Genomic DNA, 18,754 nt, shown 5'->3' on the forward strand with positions numbered 1-18,754 from the left:
ATTTATCATAGCAGTTAATTACTGCTATGTGAGAAGAGTTAAATTCTGGTTTATCAGACCTGAGTGCTTGATTTTAAGGAAAAATTATTTCCCCTTCTTAGGAGAAAGAGCTTTGGAATGACTAAAATATGGTCAGAAAATAATTATACTTCTAAGCAAGCCAGCTAGAGTTTCAGCCAGCCTTCCCCACCCTGATGCCATCCAGAGGTTTTGGACTACCACTCCCAGCATACCTGACCATTGGCCATGCTGGCTGGGGGCTGATGGGAGTTGTCCAAAACATCTGGAGAGCACCAGATTAAGGTTCGCTCCATTTGCCCAATATACTCCTGGCTGATATGGGAAGGCAGGATCATGTCCAACAAGTTTACAGGAGCTGTCCTGGCTGCTGGTTTGCTTTAAGGTCCAGGTCAATGTTCTGGGACCAACATACCTTGTTGAACTCCTATCCCCATATGAATCCCCGAATTAATTAAAATCTAGTGAGGTGCTGCTCAGCATTCTTCTTTTTAGGAAGTAAGGCCAACTGTACAACCATAGGAACTCAAAAATAGTGTCTTTATAGATGTAGCTCCAATTTTATGGAGCATCAAAGAAAGTGTCAATTTATATACATCTGTCCTTACACATCAGAAAACAAGAGAAAGCCAGCCTGTTTAGCAGTACTTTTTAAGGCATTCTAGGCTAAGTTGCAAGGCTATTGAGCTTGATTATGGATGGTGATTGGAAGTCTTTAAAATCTGTACTGCTACTATTATTTTAATTTCTCTCCTAGGCTGTTGTAGTATCATGGCTCATGGAGAAGCAAGATGCAAATGATATGTGCACATATCCAATCTCAGAAGCTAAGCAGGGTCAGCTCTGGTTAGCACTTGGATGGGAGACCGCCTGGGAATCAGGCTTCCTGCACTAAGCAGGGGGTTGGACTCGATGGTCTTGTAGGCCCCTTCCAACCCTATGATTCTATGATTCATATCACTATGATCCTCAATTATTCATTAATCACTTCATTCATTCATCATTGCAATCTGGTTCTCAACAGGTCTCCCTTTTCTAAATTGCCTTCAACCCTGCCATGCACATGGGATATACAATACTGGCACTGAATACATGCTAATAGGAATATTATATGTAAAGGCAAGTTTGTGTTTTTAACACCTAGATATATCCCAGTTGCTACAACCAGCTCTGAACATTCTAGTAAATCAGCTTTACTGCTGGACTCAGTAAACACTCCCTTTTAGAAAAAATGGCCAAGAATACAGTCATCTGTGTGTAGATAGGGGGTTAATGGTACTTTATGCATCCAGCTATTCTGGGCTCAGTTCCCCTTTTATATATGTAGTCAGATTCCCACATTCTATTTCAAGTGACTTCCACCTTGGCATTTTTCTATGATGAACTTTACATTTCAAAGACTTCCCACTTAGTGCGCGCGTGTGCGTGTGCATGCGTGCAATGTGTGTTGCAGTATCCAATGCTGCCCTTGTGCCTCCGCTGATTATGTTGAACCAGTGGTTCCCACTGCTGGTGCAACCGGAAGCGAAGGCTTACTAGAGCAACTCCAGAAATGAGCTGAAACTTTTGTTTCCAGAATGGAGAGGTCAGCAGAGGTCCTTCCTGCAAACTCTGCTGACCTGTTCTGTTCCAGGAATGAGCATTTCTGCTCATTTCTACTTGCTTTAGGCTGTTGTGCTGGCAGTGAATCCCATTGGTACATGGGCAGGGCCTTGCATGTGAGGGAAAGGGACATTAAGAAGCAACGTTGTTCACCATTCTGTCGACATTATGGTGTCAACCATTTGTAAGAGAATCTGGCTTTAATCTATGGTAATACGATGGTGCAGTCTATTCTTAGATCTATAATGGATTATTCAAGTAAAATAAACATTACAAAGTGGAAATACAGAAGGAAATGTAGAGAACAACATGCCCTAGTGGGTCCAATTTGACTTAATGGAATGAGGAAACATTTGGCTGAACTGACAAGGTTCATTTGAGTCACCTTCTTTAGAATTCTTCTCCTGTTATTTGTTGAGCAATCTCCCCTTCAACAGATCCTACTAAACCTTTATTCTTCTGCTCATCATCCCTCACAGCTCTTCAGAGCCCACAAAAGAGGAGCTTTTGATTTATGTTGTAAGTCATCATTCACTATATCACAAGGAGCTGCTGCTGCTTCATTTTACAAATAACTTTTTAAAAAGTTTTCATTGCACTTTTTTTTATATTCCTCAAGATGCACACAACCCAGCAACATGATTAATCATGTATTGTACTTTCAGTGTCTAAAGTGCTTTATGATTCTTATAATCCACTGGAAACCTGATAAGGTAGGTTAGAGCAAGAGAGTGTGATTTGCTCAAGGTCATCTAATAAAATGCAAGGCTAAGAAGGGTGTTTGAAGGTGGATCTCCCACATCCAGATGTAATATTCTATCCACTAAGCTCTGGAACACTGATTCTTTGGAAGAGAAATAGAGATTGCCCTTCTTTGACAAATGCATGGCTCACTGTCAACCTTTGGCCCTCTGAATTATTTACATGGTCTCTGAACTGCTTGGTCATAAACACAGCATTCTTGTAAACTTTTCCACTGATTCCAAGAAAGACCATACAAAGGTCATATCATATTCTCAAAACAGCCTGCTCACAACATGGAAAACTGTATTTATTAAAAGAAAATATGTGGCTTAGGGTTATATGCCCACATAATTCCATTTTTACCCCTGTGTGCACAGCACGGGAGCAACCTGAGTAATTCCCTGCATCTGCTAGTGGTTTGTAAGGATTGGGTATATAGTGAAAGACTGCACCTGAGAGGCAGAGAAATCACTATGTGGATATATCCTGTATCATGTTTCTCCAGGCTGTTCCAACAATGCATTCATTCTTGAGGAACACTATTTAAATGGCACCTCCCACAGGTTTAGAAACATTACAGGACCGGTAAACCATGCATCCAATAAGCTTATACATAAATTTGTAAAGGCCTCTCCTAGACCACATATTGCAACTTTGGGGGGGATACATATAATGTTCAGCTACTACTATGCCCCACTGTGCACTTTGGTAGTTTAGATTCTGGACTTAATGGTCTTACAGGGGTGGCCCTTTTTAGATGGGAATATGTATTACTTCACTTACCTCAAAATGTGTCAAGCCAGCCCTGCATTTGAGGGGGGCCCTGCTCATGCTGCTGAGTGGGACTTTGGACTTGCATCCCAAAGTTCTGCTGGGATGGCACCACTGACTATACCCCCTTGTACAGCTTTTCATCAGAGATGTTCATCTCCAACTAAATTCAGCAAGCCTTTTCTGAGGAGCTGTAATGAACCTAGCAGAACTGTTAAAGTTACCCGAGGCTTTAATTGAGTATTCTGGAAAGTTTGATTTTGGTACCCTTACATCATATGACCTTATTTATATCTGGGGCTGCAACACAGTTTGTGGGGAGCAGATTCAATTTTCATATTAAATTGGTACTTTCTAGTTAGAAGCTTTCATTGCCTCAGCAGCTACGTTCAAACAAAATAGTGTTTGGTTTGAAGCCATTTGGCATTATTTTTTCCATAGCGATTCCCATTATGTGCCATTTCTCACAATATCAGTTTATCATCCCAGAGAGGTGAGACAGATTTATAAACATCTGGTTCCATGTAGCAAATAGGGGGATAGTACATAAATGACATAAGGCACCATGAAGACATAAGTAAATAAATCATCTGGATCAACATAGCCGATGATACACTATGTAGAAAATGGAATTATGTTTTATTGTGATAGATGATATTGGATACAAGCATACCTAACTACAATATTTTCTTTAAAATTGACCAAAAATGGATAGTGTTGCTGGAAAAAGGACCAAAATGGGAGACATATTTCAGAAAAGTAAAAATTTAACTTGCAGCCTCACAAATACTTTTGGTTCACCTTTATTAACAACAGGAATAACTTTGCTTAGCATATTTTTTTATTAAAGAGAACATCTTTAATTAAGGATATAAGAAATCTTCCTTAATCTGAAGAGAGCTGATTATTTTAAATACAACAGCAGCTAAATTTCAGATAGCTTTATACTGAGGGGTAAAGCCAAGAGGGTCCAAGTCCAGAGGAAGGGTGTCTTGAACCAAGCTATTCAGGGATGTGTTGGCTTTAGTTAAGTAGGTCTGGGGCATCTGAGGCAGCCAATGCAGCGGGGCCAAATTTGTTAGTGACTTCAGTTCTAGATATTGACTTGGTTCAGATTACATGCCATGGCTCATTGTGGGTTATTTAACCTATGATAAGCCACAGGAGCCATGTTGCATATCCAACCCCTACTCAGGGGTTGACATGTCATGCAAACCTGGGGAGCATGAGTCATGTGAGGGTTAAACAACAGACCATGCTGTTAAAACAGACCATGGCTATGTGAGGGTTGTATAACCCACACTTGTATAACCCACACTCACTGGGTTTACATGATACAAGAACCCTCTAGTAGCGGTTGGATATGCAACATGGCAGCTACATATGCTGCAGCCTCGCCGTGGGTGTAAGCCCACTGTGGGAGCTAAGCCAAATTCATCTTGTAACCAGTGGACGCTGTTGGCTCCCATGTCAGTGGGGCTGTTAATCTGCTCTGAGTCTCAGTCAGAAACAGTGAGAACTCTAAAGGAGTTTTCCAAGGTTCTGAACCCATTTTGGTTTCAGAACCTTGGATGCAATTAGAATCCAATAAAATGTAAAATAAAAAGGCAATTAAAAGAGAGAGAAGATAAAAGAAAAAGAATGCTAATGATAAAAAGCCTGCCTGAAAAGGAAGGTCAACTGTCTGCTTAAAATGGGGAAAACTTCTGGATCTGTCACACTGAATTTGGAAGTTGATTCCAAATTTAAGAAACCACAACTGAATAGGCATGCAAACAATATATGCAACACATAGGGTAGGAATAAAGGAAGAAAACAAAACCAATCAGACTTTTTAAAATGATACCTTCAAGGCTAGCCCTCCCATGAAGCAGGTTGAAGCCCCCACTTCAGGTAGCAAAATGGGATGAGTAACAATTGCATCACTCCCACCTGCCCCCGCCAGGAGGTCCTGTCACCTCCAACAAGTGCTCTGGAGAGCCCTGCCAGCTGCTCTCCCACCATAGCATTTGCCACAGCGAGACAGCAGCTGGCAGGGCTCTTCAGAGCAGCCACCCTCTGGAGAGCCATGTTAGCCAAACAAGAAGGTGGTGTGGTTCTTCAGAGAGCTGGCCAGGCCAAAATGCCTGCCTCTGAGAGGCTCCTTCCTCAAAGCCAGACATAGGAGGAATGCCCTAGGAGATCAGAGGGACCCACTCAGAGCAAGGCATTTCGGCCTGGCCAGCAATCTGGAGAGCCACGCCAGCTGCATGATTCACTGGTAAAGGTAAGGGGAAAGGAGGGCATGATGTGGAGAAGGGGGGGAAGAGCACAACACGGTGGTGTGAAGGAGAAGGTGGGGGCAACATGTAATGCAGTAAAAGGAAGGGGTGGGGTCATGACACGGTGGTGGGAAGGGCATGGGGATTGGGTGGCAGCAACACAGTGCCACATGTGCTCTTGTGACTCGGGCAGCAGAAGAGCTTGTGCTGGGGCTGGACACCTTTATATTGCTCTTCCACACAATACAAACAAAGCTAGAAAAACGACCACAGACGAACCCAATTCAGCCAAAGACCTGACAAAAGAAGCAAGTTTTGCCTTATAAACTTCTTCACAGAGAAAGTTTGGGACCCATGACTGAAAAAGCCTGGCTTCTAGCCATTACTGTCCTAACCTGCTGTGAGGACAAATCCTGTTGGTTCAACCTCATTTGACAAGTAGCTCATACAGAGAGAGGTGGCCCTTAAGGTACTGTGTAGCAAATGTGATGCTGGCACTGAGCTAATTAAACTTGGTGATGTGAGTGAGCACAGATGAAGGAAGACTGCCCTCAATTTGAAGGCCCCAAACAGTTCTAGTCATACCAGAATGCTTATTTAAATGTGCATCGGAATGCACATTCAAGCACACAACACAGCAAGACTATATAGTGGGTATAAATAACATCCACACTTCAGATGCACATCCCAATGCCTGTCTGGGTCAGTTCTCCCAGTTTTCCTGCACTGCACTGTAAGAGAAGTGCTGGCTGCAGGTATGTATTTATTTATTTATTGCATTTCTATACTGCCCCATAGCTGAAGCTCTCTGGGCAGTTTACAGGGGCCTGTTTGAGGGGCCTTGAGCAAGACACCCTTAATGGGCCCCTCCCTCGCCGCCACTGTCAATAGCTGCTATTGCCCCTCATTCTCCTTCTCATTACTTGCATGCTTGACAGGCAGAGAGCTAGTGAGCAAATTGGCAGTGGCATCTACTGCTTCCCTTTCTCACTACAACTGTTGTTTGGGTGAGAGCGAGAGGAGGTGAACAAGCAGGTTGCAATGGTGAAGAGGAAGGGCAACTCCAGGGGACTTGCCAGTGGGCCCCTGCTGAGGTGTGGGCCTTTGGCAGGCGCCCAACAATGCCCACCCTTGACACTGGCCCTGGGCAACAGCATGGTAAACAGGGAGTGTTGCCTTAGTTGCCAAGACAATTAGAACATAGTCCATCTTCCCTCCCCTCCTGCCTGACACTTTTGTGCCCTTTGGGTGTCCTCCCAAGTTGCTTAAAATGTGTGTGTGGGGGGGGTGTCAAGGAGCATGAATGTTTCTGAGAAACCTGGCTTCATAGTTCAGCTCAACTGTACCTGTTGTGCAACATTTTTTGGGAGAGGAGAAAACATGACACTCCTGATGATTCTGTTGTACTTTTCCATAAGCGACTGTAACTGCAGTGTGACCCATTCCTGCTGCCAGTGTGCTAGAGTGTGTAAAATGTGTGTAAAACATTGTCTTACAAAAGCTTCAAAAGGCAACTTTACTGTTATGCTTTTGGTCTGCCAAAAACATGAAGTAGTAGTGACTATACTGAGTAGCTCAGAGAAATGATTTGGTGCACTGGGAGCAAGAAAAGAGAAAAAAGCAGAGAATAAACTCCACACACAAAAAAGTGTAATGGAACATATGTTAAGTGTTACAAATAGTGAATCCTGTAGTCCCAGCTCATGCAAAATTCCCATTAAAGCCTGGATTTTGAGACCAGGGTCAGTGCCAAATACTCTTGTGAAGTTAACTAAGACAACTGTTTGCTTCTGTGTATAACTGTCAATCTTGTTCAGTAGCTAAAATCCAGTTAAGGAAGGCTGTGCTGCAGTTTTAACCTAAGCAGTCTACTGTAGCAGTATTTTCTAGGAAGCATCTATAGTTGCCACCTTAGAAGTACAAGACTGGCAGTGCAATCCTATCCACATTTACCCAGATTTATGTCCCATTGCATTCAATGAATCTTTCTCTGAGGAAATTATGGTGTACGATTACAGCCTGAACTTTGAGTGCATAATGACTGCAGTTTGCCATCAAATTACCAGATGTGTTTCAGTGTATCCTGGCTGCACCACAGTGTCCAAGTTCTGTCCCAAGATGGATCACGTTCTTTCCTCAGAAAGAATTGCAGATACTATTCAAATTTGCATATGTTTATTTATGTCCTTCGAACTGCACACTTGCCAAAATACTCAGTACAATACACAAGAAAGGGAGAAGGGAACTTGAATAGCAAACAATACATGTAAGGAGAAAGTTCACCAGGGTACAGAAGCCCTGTTCCCAAATCCATGGACATTTCCTACATGCTGTCAATCTTACATTCTAAAACATGAGGACTAGAATATTGCTTCATTGTTATGATAGCTGAGATTCTGAGCGAGCTACGTTCAGGTATTATGATTTTATTTACAAATTTGTTACTTTTCCAACCTGCATAACTATTCAAAAAATATAACATTAAAACAAAAACAAATCTGTAAAACATATTTTAAAACAGCAGAGAGGATGTAAAAGGCATAAAGACACAGAGTGGAACACCCTTTATCCAAGAGGCAACTGCACACAAAGATAATCAAACCATGCAAAATTAAAATGCCCTGCTCTGCCAATAGACAGTATACTAGATACCATCTCTCAAGTCTAGCGTGTTCCATATACATGAGTTTTAATTGAACCTGGATGTGTCTTTAATTATGACTGACAGTTCAAAGTTGTTTCAGTTATATGTTGCTTGTATATATTGTCTGTGTGCTTTTATGTAAATGGCTTTAAACTTTGTATATTGTATTTTAATGTTTTAACTTCTGTAAACCGCCCAGAGAGCTTCGGCTGTGGGGCAGTAGAGAAATGTAATTAAGTGAGATAATGTCTGTGAACTCAATGTATGATATACAACTAAGATAAGAAGTAGAGAATAATAAGCATTTGTTGTGTAAGGGGAGCCAAAGGTAGATATCTTACAATCTTAAGAGATATTTCAGTGCATGTGTATTGTGTGTTTATGTTATTGTTGTGTTTTTTCTTTTTTAAAAATAAAAATTATTATATCAAGAAATGTAATTGATGATGATGTATACTGCATGCCCTTTCTACACACAGCTGCATCTGCCTGAACAGTAATAATTTACCATATATAACCATGGGAAAACTTCTACTTTGGACATTACAGTCCACACATTACACTAATCACAGGGATGATGCCAAAACTTCCTCTATGGTCCCTTCCAGATGTGTTGGGACTCCAGACTCTCAACACCCTCAGGCAACATAGAGGCTGCTCTCTGACAAACAGTGCCAATCATGGCCATCATATTGAAGCGCCTTCCCACACAGATTGCCATGATGATAGTGGAGCCAAGCTAGACGTAATGTTAACAGCATGAATGCAAGTAACATACATGCTAGTTAACGGCAAGAGTGCAAAGGGCTTCTCAGTGGAGCCCCCCCCCCCATTATGGAATAATCTCTCCACTGAGGCCGACCTGGCACCAACGCTGTCATCTTTTCAGCACCAGGTTAAGACTGTCCTCTACTCCCAGATGGCATTTAATGGCATCTGATGGGACATCTATGCCAGCTGTCTTTAACAGGTCGAGTTTGTTATTGTAATTGTTTTCAGCTGTTTAAATTGTTTTGAATTTTGTGTATTGAAATTTTAGGCTGTATTTTATCATCTTGTATCAGTGGTTCGTGCTTTTATGAACTGTTGTGACCCTCACAGAGAGCTTTTACTATTGGGCCATATAGAAATGAAATGATAGGGGGCCAATCTGCAGCACGTGACTGATAAGGGGCATAGGAAACAGAAAGGTGCAGCCCACCAGAGATGAGGGATGTACAGCCCTGGTTCTAGCCAAGAGTGGGACTCGTGCACTTACCTTACTCTTTTGTGCTGCCTGCTTCCCAACCCAGAAGACTAACCCAGCTAAAAAAGGTGCACTACAGACCCTTGCTAATAGACTGCTGAGTGAATTAGGATGGCACTGTGTCATACTTTGGATTGACTTGTAGCACACATGCAGAAAGACAAAGAAAAGGTTTAGCCACTATTCTGCTAATGCCTCACAATTACTATGTATGGGAGGAATCCAGTGTTAGTCCTACATAGAGTAGACCCATTGAAAAGATGGGACTGAAGTTGTTACTAACTTGGCCTATTCATTTCAATGGGTCTACTCTACATAGGATTAACATTGGATATTACCCTAAATATATTAAATCTAAAACGTAATAGGAAATGTAGATACTGCTACATGTAATATTTCACCCAGTGTCTTACACATTTTCACACCATTCAGGTTTTTGTTTTGTTGACCTCTGCAATGAACTGTGGTGCTTTCAGGGAAATATTTATAGTATCTATCTACTAAGTTTCTTTCCTAACTGTCAGTGATAGATTTAGAATCTAGTCCAGTAGAAAAGTACTTAGTTTTATGTTTGTCTTTCAGCAGCCTCCCAATAAAAACTATTGCTAGCAAACGTATTGGAACAAATGAGCCATGTTTAAGGCATTCAGTTTCCTTATGGTTTTCCTTAACATACCTCACAAATCCCTCCGGAACAGTAGCTCTTTTGATTTGTCCTTTGATGTGGCATTATTGCTTAACTAAGTTGGAAAGTTAACGGATTTTCATTTAATGAGGTGATGACCCCCTCAGTTTGTCCACCCATCATTACATGGTCTTTGGGTTTATAAAGAATTGACTGGAAGGTACCAACACTACTCTGGCATCTTTATGCTGTGTGGAAGGAATGTTATTGTCAGGAATTTCATGAGAAAGCCTTATCAGTCTATTTGGAGGTCCTTCTAGTGTTCCTGCTTCAGATGGCCACGGTAAATCGCATTGCTGTGTTATGTATTTATTTGTTTGTTACATTTGTATCCCGCCTTTCCTCCAAGGAGCTCAAGGCAGCATACAAGACCTTCCTTACCTCCATTTTATCCTCATAACACTCTTGTGAGGTAAGTTAGGGTGAGAGTCTGGTCTAAAGTACCTAGGGAGCTTCATGGCTAAGTGGGGACTGGAAACCAAGTCTCATGGGTCCCAGTACAACACTCTAACCATTACACTACACTGGCAGTAGACTGGGAGACCCATTATTTAGGAGGGACTCTACAACCTCCCTCATGCCAAAGTGGAACAGCGGCCCTCCCCTTTTCTTTCTTTTGAGAACCATCATCATATAACAGATAGAGTGTTCCATTTGGATGAATGAGCTTCCCAGTCAGCCATGAAACTCACTGGGTGACCTTAGGGCTGATAGTACTGCCACAACTCTATCATTGCAGGGATAAAATGGGGGAACCTGTGAATACCATCTGAACATCTGGGTGGCTGGAATACAAATAAAATACCACAGTAGGGTAAGATTGGGAATGAGGAGGACATTTGCTTGCCTGAGGCAAAGGAAAAGATGGAACCTGTCCCCATTCCATGTATTGAAGCTGACCAGAGAGCAGCAGCTGAGAGGGTTTTTTTTTTTCCATCACTGGAGACAGAACACTGTCCTCTACCACATCTGAGGGCAGCAGGCTAGCTTAGGAAGCAGAGGGCAGGCTGCATGGCACACACAGCTCTGTCCTCCAGTGCTTTGCCACTGCTCCATATCCCTCAGCATCTGGCACCTGAGGCAGCTGCCTCACTCTGCCTAATGGCCCTGGGAATGAGGCCAACATTTAAGCAAGAAGGAACAATCCAAAAGTTTCAGCTTCTAATCTCACTTCTCCCTGTGTGTCTCTGGCCCCATATTGCTTTTCTTAAAGGACACTACACAAAATGCTTTTATGTTAACATGTTGCTCTGTGTAGCTCTCAATATTAATCATACATAACATTATATGCCGATAAACATTCACTATGAGCCTAATTCTATTTCACTCTAATGATGCGTAGTACTGATTCAAACAAGCTGTTCCATTGAGCTGAACTGGACCAACTTCATGAATAAGTGCCATTCAATCAGAGGAAAGCCTGCAAAATTCCAATCCCCAACCATAGGATTTTAATAGGTAACTCTGCATTTGCACATTTTCCAAGATGCATCAAAGGACTGTGGAATATTTGAACTCACATATTGAAGTTTGTTGCAATTTAAAAAAAAAAAATACTATTTTGTATTCTGCCAGCATTTCTTTTGGCAATGGATACATGGGGTGTTTCTTAAATGTTTCCATTTGGCATATACTCAGTGCTACTTATACATTAAAGATTAACAAGGCACATTTAACCAAATCCCCCCTATTGCAACATGATCCCATAGCATGAAAGATTCTTTGCTTACGTTTAACAAAGATGAAGCTCCAAAGACTTACGATGAGCAACTAAGATGGAAAACGATCATCATGCTTCTGCAATTTGAAGTGCTAGTATGGAGTAATTGGAAGTACATTTGTAGTATATTATACATTAAAAAAAATTGTGCTCTCTACAGACAGGCAGTTTCAGGAAATTGTTTGGGTGTACAGGTTTTCATTCATACAGTGATTTCTTTAAAGGACCATACACAGTGAAGAAAGTGTCTCCATGCTCAAGAGTAATTCAAGTTAAAATAAAACCTGGGGTCAAACAGGTTTTTCAGAAGCCAGGTTTTTCAGAAAGCCGTATGACAGTGATTAACTACTGGGCAGAGACAATAACATTTCACAAGTACAACCTGTACAGCAAACTTTAAACTCTCAGCTGAGTACCACTAGGTGGGAATTCAGAGGTGAATTTCATATGTCCCAGATATTCTGATTTAGGAGTGTCTTTAAAATGTCTGGGAAGATTCATATGTCTGTCAGTCACTGTAATGGAACTGTGAGAAAGGTAGCATTAAGATCTGATGGTGCATAGTTACTAGCTAACATCATCTGTCTATTTACAAAGATTGTCTCATAACTTCTGTCCCGATCTCAGGATTCAACCACAAGCCTTACTAGTTCCTTTCAGCGCCGCCACACATTAAAAAACGAAAACTCACACCCCTTTTTTCTAGTGAGATTTAAAGCGTGCAACAAACGTATTTTTAAGAAGCCCGTTCTTACCTACAATGCAAAGCAGAGCTGAGGAAAAGAAGGTCAGTGCTCTCATTTGGCCAAACTCAGCATTTTCACTTTCACTCTAACGCTGTAAGTTTATAGGGGAGGTCGGAACCGGGGAGACGAGGGAAGGTCTGAAGTTCTCAGATCTTCCTTCAGCGTTTTAATCATTCACTTCCCCAGATCCAGCTTAACAAATACCACTGTGTTCTGTCAATATTTGTATGCAGCTCCACAGAGGGCGAGCAGCCAAACGCACATGGTGTAAAGAGCCAAGAGCAGAAAACTGACACCCGAGCAAACACTCCCTGCTTTGTCTGTTTTAAGGTGGTGCTGAACGTGTCATCTTAGCTTCTGACTGCAGATAGGCGCCGTTCGGCGATTCCACCACTCTGACAATAAACAAACAAAAATATTAATAACAGCTTTGTGTTACTTTCATGATCTTGTTTTACAAACTCAGTGACTTTTGCCCCGGTGCCTTCAAAGGTTTTACACACTTTTGTTGCGTTTGTTTTGAAGCAGCTGTCCTTTAAGTGTATTTTAATTGGCTGGAATGTGGAAAGAATCACATTTGGCAGTAATTTGCATTTGAAGCACGCCCCTCACCAGCTGGAATAGGCCCTAGAAGCTTCCCAACAATGTCAGGAAAAGAGATTTGCTACAATATTATTGGCTCCCGCATAGCAGCATCGAACTTAATTATATAGGCAAAGCTATGTCATTAATAATTTTTGGCAAACATTCTTAATTAATTTTAAAGCAATCCCCTCCCAACTCAAGTCAGGATTCATCAGCAATATAAGACCACTGTAAAACTTGTAAATGCTAATTTCCCTTTTTCAACCACTCCAGAACAGAAATAAATCTGTATTTCTTGTATACAGAAAGTTATTGTCAATGCTGCTTGTATTTTCAGATTACTTTATACCAATTATTCTTTGAAGGTTCCAGTCCATTAGACAATAATGGAATTTTTAAAAGTACAATATTTGGCTTGCCTCTTTATCAATCACTGCAACTCTCAAATGTTACTCTTTCATATTTGTATCTTTACTGTTTTCTTTTTATTGTTGCTTTCTAAGACAGCAATCCTATGGAGACTTACTTAGGAGTAACCCCATTTAATTTGGTAGGACTTATTTCTGAGTAAATTTGCATTAGATTATCTTACCGCAAAAGGCTTTTTGGACCATAAACTGCAGCTTGATTCTATGCATATCTACGCAGAATTCAGTTCCCAGTTACTTCAGTCAGGTTTACTTGTATATAAGAGTGCACAAGAGTATAGGTTAGATTTGGACCTTTACTTGGAGCGAGCAGACTATGCAAATAAATTAAGCATTGAGCAAATATTTCTGATTCATAATTACTGTGAGACATTGAGAAAACATATACTAAGAATATGTTTGGGGAACCATTGAGAAAAGAGTTATGAAAATCATGAAAAAAATGCAACATGTACGGGAACCATTAAGGTAAAAGTAAGCAACTGAAGTCCTCTTATTTCACTGGGATAATTGTTTTCCTGTCTCCCACTGAATCTAGTGGGAATTAGATGTGCTTAATTTGGAGCTGGACTGTGCCTTGAGAATGCAGCAAAATCCACAAGTCCTAGCTAAAAACCATATGCTAGTGTAGTACGTCTGTGAAAGTCATAGCATCTATGACACAATTTCAGCCTGTGAAACTGTAACTGCTTAAAAATTCACGTATCGTGATCACTTCATGATTATCAGTGTATCAAGAAGAATGAACACATTAAAGGAAAGGAGATTACTCTCTGGCTGGAGTACAGCAAAGACTGTTTTCCATAAATATATGTTGACAGTCGTCATGCAGAAACTTTAACAACACTTGCCAGATGCAGAAAAATGCAGCACTTAAGGGTAACTGTGTTGAAAGGGAAATACACATTATACAGGAAGAACCCCCACTTAATTATCAAAGAGCTGCATGATTTAACATGTTGGCTGCTTGGAAGCCTTTTAAAATTCATGTTCAAGAGCCTTGAAATTCTAAGCATTCACTGTGCAATCCCTTTTTGTGCTAACTTCCTAGAAAATTTGGGGGTTTAATTATGGCCAGAGGCCTTACAAATGCATACAGCTTCCATTGAGTTGCAGATCCAGCTCTCTGGTGGGTTTATCACTATATTAATCTCAGTACTAATTTTCAACATATGTTTCTGTTTGTCCTCGTATCAGTGAAGCTTGGAAATGTATGGAGAATTTTTGATAATTATTTGGAAATCAGACTGGATCATTGTGAGACATCCACCCATCTGGAGGCAAGACACCCCCTCTGTCCTCAGTTCCTTGTTCCCTCTCAAGCCCTACTGCCCTTATTCCTCTGCCTTTTCATACATATACACATGTAATGCTTTTAGGGTGCCAGCTGTTTTTCCCACCAGAGCTCCTGCACATGGAGTTCCTCCATAATATGCAGAACTCCTGCAGGTAAACCTTTTTCACCACACAGCTTTTCTCCATGCTGAGAAAACAGTCAGCTGCTAAGTTTCTTCTTGTGATATACCTAAAAGGCAGAAGAGCTTTCCCAGAAGAAAATGTTGGCAGCTCCAAGTCACCCTGTAAAGTAGTCCTTTTTCTTCCTTTCTCTGTTCCCTTCTAATTACAAAAGCTTAATATTTTGCAGGCCAAAAATGTTTGCCAATTAAATACAAATATGTAAATTTGCCTAGTTTGAATCACTTGGCTTCTGGGCAAAATTTGGGAACAAAATGGCTTTAAGGCTCTGTGAATTTGGTATAAGCCATTAATTCTCACAAAGTTATTAATTATCATATTCAAATATTTGCATGACTGTGACCAAACATAATATTAGTAGTAACTACCAAAATACCAACATTTAGGAATAATTCAACTCCTACTAAAAGATAATGGTAATACTTTATTAATTTGTGTGGCTTTGAACATTTCACCTCTGGTGCCAAACTATGGATGACAAGAAAACGATTATGATTAAGTCTATGATGTCTGTTCTAGACTGAAAAAAATATACACTCATATTCTGTTACTTCAGCTGTGCTCAGCAGAATCTCTCATGTCAGAAGAACTCTAGGAAAACAGTATGGGCTGCACATGCCGAAAAGCAGTGTGCCAATGGCAATGAGAGGCCGTCCGTGTGCTTGGGCTGTCCTGTCCCATGCATACAGGTCTGTACCAGTTGCTGTCCCAGGGGATAAACCATAGCTCAGTGGTAGAGCACTTGGTTGGTATGCGGAAAGTTCCAAGTTTAATCCCAGGAGTCACCAGAAAGAGAAGCAGATAGAAGATTATTTATTTTTTTACAATATTTATATATCACTCCACACCAAAAGATTTCAGAGTGGTGAACAGCAAAGATAAAGAATAAAGCACCATGTTAAAATGATTAAAAAATTTTAAAAGAAACAAGTTCAGATAAGGCCAAATTTAATAAACCGTGGCTGGTCACTTAAGGGAGGCTTCCCAAAATAACAATGTCTTCAGGGGGTGCCAGAAGCAGCACAATGTTGGTGCCTGCCTGACCTCCAAAGGCAGGGAATTCCACAGGAAGGGGGCCACCACACTGAAGGCTCTTTTCCTGGTAGACTCCAGCCAGGCCATGGATCCATGTGGAACCATCAGGAGCATGCCCTCTGATGACCTCAGTGACCAAGCAGGTTGGTAAGGAAGAAGGCGCTCTCTCAGGTATCCTGGTCCCAAATTATTTAGGGCTTTGTACACTAGTACTAACACCTTAAACCTGGCCCAGTAGCAAAGATGATGTGAAGGATCTCTTTCTGCCTGAGAACCTGGAGCTCTGCTGTCAGTCAGGGTAGACAATACTGGGTTAGATGGACAAAAAATCTGATATGGTATAGGCAGCTTCCTAGGTAGGCTAGTCATGCAGAAGCCAATTGGAGAAGCTATGAAGTCGAGGGTGTCACTGAAACTTCACTATGGTGTATGGCATGTCAGAGGCTGAAAAGAAGAAAAACAGGCCCATGTAGAATGACTTATACAGGTCTGGGATGCCAAAAATAGCCCCTTTTTCATCTCCCCCAGGGCCCTCTTGAACCCTAACATATAACTAATGCAACTGGTACAGGGTTTTGGGGAGTACACGTCACTGGGAGGATACCTTCTCCCATGAACTGTTCTGGCATGGAGGTCAGCACCCAGGCACACATCCATGCTAATGGTTGCCACGTATAAAGGCTGGAATGTATTCTAAGTAAATAATATTCTTTTTATAAAGGGTCATTTTCTGAATGTTTATATAATGAACATTTTGGATGTCCCACTAGGTCATCTCTCCAGTAAGTGGCTCAGAAGAATAAAAGTACAACACACACTTAAGGGCTTGCCAAGCCAGGGCCTTAATCTATATAATGATAGTAAAGCCATATTTTTCCAGCTAAAATGTAACATTTTTCCACTCAGTATTTTATGGAAGCAAAGGGCTTTGGAGAGTTATGTATTATATTAGAAATATGTTATGAATATATTAAATTAGGAATATGTCCAGTAGGAATTAACATGAACTAAGGCAGCTAAAAGTGTTTCTAGATATGAAAGCATTCAATTTAAAGTTGGGGATACCATCATGTATGCCAGGGGTGGGCAACCTGCGCCCTCCATATATTTTGCCCTGCAACTCCCATCATCTCTAACCACTGGCTATGCTGGCTAGGGCTGATGGGAGTTGTAGGCCAAAACATCTGGAGGGCCACAACTTGCCCATCCCTGATGTAAGCTGTTCAAATTGTTATGACTGATACTTCAAAGTTTTGCTCAGAAATTAATCCTAGAAATTAATCTTGGGTCAACAAGTTCAACTCCCTCCTAGAAGTAGAAATGCTAATACTACTCACATGAAAATACACCACTTAATGTCTCGTCACTCAATTTATGGACATTTGAACCTGACTCATACATCATCCTTGGCCTCTTATGATGTAACCACTTGAAAACTTGTGCTTGCAGTGAGTGAGGCATTATATAACATGGTGGCAAGGGTCACAGTGAAAATCACCATAGCTACATGGTGAACCATTTCACAGTACTGGTTTGAAATGCAGAACGCACTTAATATATTTGCATTATGTTTCAATGACTTTCACTGGAATATGTGAATTTCTTGCATTGATATGTTGTGGTTGAAATCATGCCAGATCATATGAGTGACCTGGTTAGTGTTTCAGGGCGCAATCCTATGGAGATCGGCAGCAGCCTCTGAACTCGGAGGCAGCCACTTATCCAACGCAGGGAAGGAGAAGCATGGAGGGGATTGTTCCCTCTGCGCTTCTCCTGCCCTTCATTTGTGGCTAGACAGCTGTGTAGCCACAGGAAGGCGAAGCAGGGAAGGAGGCTGCCAGACAACACATAGGATGTGTCATACCGGCATTTCTGCCTTCCCTGCCCTGGAACACACACACACACAGCCGGAACGCCCTGTTTTGGCTGCTCTGTGTGGTCCTCTTGCGAGCATGGAGTATGGGGCCATTCCATGCTGCTTGCGAGGCAGCGTGGGAGGGTGGGGGAAGGTCGGTTTCCGGAAAACCACATATGCTATGGCTGTCTAGCCGCTGACAAAGCGGGCATAGGATTGCTCCCTCAAGGATTTTATTAGTTGTTCTTACTGCATTATGATTGGTTGTATATTACCTGGAATACCAAATGGGATGAAGTGTAGTAAAGACATGCTTTAAATATCAAATAAAGTTATCACTTGATGAGTAATGAATGTACAAATGTAACCAACTATCAAGTAACTATCAACCCTCATCTCAAGTATGGACATCTAATATCCAGCTAGAAGGAACTTTGAGAGGTCCTCCAGTCATCCCTCTTACCCTGGATGCAGCCCAATTCTATGCATATTTATTCACTCAGACCTCATTCTCATTGGGCTCAATAGGACTTACTGCCAAGTAGAGATGTGAAAACCTGGAGGGGGGTAAAGGGGGAAAGCCGAAAAATTGGAAGAAAAACACACATTTTTTTCCAGGGGCTTTTTTGGTTCTTGGGGGGAAAACATGTTTAAATAATAATAAAATAACTTTTCCCTGACTTCCCCCTCCCCCCTAGACTTTCACATCTCAACTCCCAAGTTAGTGTGCATAGGATTGTTACTTGCTATGGTTATCCAAACATGCTTATCTAACCTACTTTAAAAGACTTCTACTTATAGAGATCCTACCTTTAATTCATGTTTTGGTTGGTGAGATAATTTCAAGGGTACCTTTGCTCAGAGCTCAAGTAAAATGACAGGTACATTGCCAAAGATACTCTGACCGATCTGTATTCATTCAGATCTTATATCATCAC

At 41.3% G+C, this 18,754-nt stretch overlaps 1 protein-coding gene across 1 annotated transcript in view; it reads right to left on the reverse strand.

Annotated features, from left to right (window-relative positions):
• NCKAP5 (NCK associated protein 5) overlaps window positions 1-12,668 on the reverse strand; it is a 904,891-nt gene extending 892,223 nt beyond the window's left edge. The window contains exon 1 of the mRNA XM_084808715.1: window positions 12,447-12,668. The gene's annotated coding sequence lies outside the window, so the exon portion shown is untranslated. The remainder of the gene's footprint in view (window positions 1-12,446) is intronic.
• Between the last annotated feature and the right edge of the window lie 6,086 nt (window positions 12,669-18,754).

This window comes from Heloderma suspectum, chromosome 1 (genome assembly GCF_057233095.1).
Source record: "Heloderma suspectum isolate Gila_16-S chromosome 1, 16-S_ref, whole genome shotgun sequence".
In the NCBI taxonomy this organism is placed as follows: Eukaryota; Metazoa; Chordata; class Lepidosauria; order Squamata; family Helodermatidae; genus Heloderma; species Heloderma suspectum.